The sequence below is a fragment of the Elephantulus edwardii genome, unplaced genomic scaffold, assembly GCF_000299155.1.
Source record: "Elephantulus edwardii isolate Elephantulus edwardi_28Jun2011 unplaced genomic scaffold, EleEdw1.0 scaffold00020, whole genome shotgun sequence".
Classification (NCBI taxonomy): Eukaryota; Metazoa; Chordata; class Mammalia; order Macroscelidea; family Macroscelididae; genus Elephantulus; species Elephantulus edwardii.
Window position 1 is genome coordinate 17,279,909 of NW_006399770.1, and position 1,981 is coordinate 17,281,889.

Sequence of the window (1,981 nt, forward strand, 5' to 3'; positions counted from 1 at the left end):
TGATGTGTCCTGTAGAATTCCTGTATAGATTGCATTTTTCTTCTTTTTTCCTTGTACCTGTGGGTGTGTCAGAAGCCATTGCTGCGAGTCGCCTCTTTATTGCCTGGCCTGACTTCTGCCCGCGGGGCTTCCAGGCTCCCGGTTCTGCCCGGCGGCGTGTCCCTCAGTCTCCCCTCTGCTTCTCCCGACGGATTTTGGCTCCACCTTGGGGCTAAGAAAAGAAAAATTTGTAACATTTCTAAAGTGGAAAAGCTGAAAAATATTATTCTTGACAATGTATTTGATACAGGTCTCTCTGTGAAGTTGACATCTGATCTTAGGCCAGTAACATAAAGAATAAACAGACCAGTAAATCACCTGGAATTTAATTCATGGCCTGGAAAGAGGTTTGATAAGACTAAAGATCTTTAAAAACGCAGTAAGTGAGAAGAAAGATGTTAAGAAATGAACTTGAATGATCAAGCAATCAGCAACTAGGCCATACGAAACTCTACAGACTGCAGATGTGAATTTCAATTTTATTGTAAGTTTAATAGAGAATAATGTGATTTTTCTTTCTTTTTTAAAAGGCTGGTTGGTTATTTGGTGAAATATTGTGTATTTGGGAGAGACGAGTTAAGAATAATTTAAGCAAATTCAAGTGTGATATTATGATTATTTGGAATGTATTAATGACCTAAAGAAAGGACATTCGTCAATTTTGAGTGACCAAATGTGTCAACTTTGGTTGATCAAAAATAATTTTAAGATGGATAATAAGAAAGAAAGTTTCCTTGATGAAGCTAGGTTTTTCAGAGGTGTTACCCCACCCTTTAAAACATTTAAATTAAACTTTAAAGTATTACTAAAATGAGGAATATATTCAGGTAGGAATAGACTACAGTGGGACAGTCAGTATTTTGGAATGTGTCCAATGGAATTTTTATGTGTGCTGTCAGATACACACAGGCCTGGAGTTACAGAAGAGATATTAAGTTGAGTATGTTGTTTGAAGTCATTAGCAACTATTCAGTATTTAAAATCATGGGATGGACTGAGTCATCTAGGGAATTATCTTAAACGTCTGCGGGTAAAGTTTCAAAGAACGCAGTAAAATGGTATTAATATGAGGAAAGCTAAATGTCTCAGAAATCAAGTAGGAAAAAATGGTTTTTAGAAGAGGTGGTGATTGTGACTAAACTATTTAAATATTGCTAAAAGTACTGCAGCCTTAAATATGAATCTAAGCTCAACATCAAGGAAACAAAGATTTTCACCAGTGGGCTGATTGGCAGTATCAGGATAGACAGTGAAGAAATTGAGACTGTTAACAGTTTCAGCTTGTTTGGCTCCACAGTCAACATTCTCCGAACCAAAAATGAGGAAATCAAAAGGCAAATTACATTGGGAAAATCTGTTGTCAGAGCCTTCTCATGCCCTGCCAGTGGGACTGCAAAATGGTACAACCACTCTGGGAGAGAGTTTGGCTTTTCCTCAAAAAGCTGAATATAGGAATCTCATATGACACAGCTATTTTACTAAAAAAAAATATATTTGAAGGACTTTAAAAGAGGGACACAAACTGAGATATGTACATCTATGTTCATAGAAACATTAGTCACAGTAGCAAGAAAATGGAAACAGTCCAAATGCCCATCAACAAATGAACGGATTGAGAAAATGTGTTAAATTCACACAATGATATTCTATGCAATACTAAGAAATAATAATTTCATAAAATACTATGTAACAGATAAGCATTTTACAGAAAAAGCAGAGAGCTGGACAATGACCAAGGAGGATAGAAGGAGAATTGATGCTTTTGAGCTTTGGTATTGGAGAAGAGTGCTGAAGGTCCGATGAACTGCTAAGAGAACAAACAGATTCATCCTGGAGAGGGTTAAACCGGGCTGCTCCTTGGAGGCAACGATTCTGAGGCTTCGTCTGACATACTTTGACCATGTTGTATGGAGAGACCAGTCCTCGGAGAGGGACATTATGC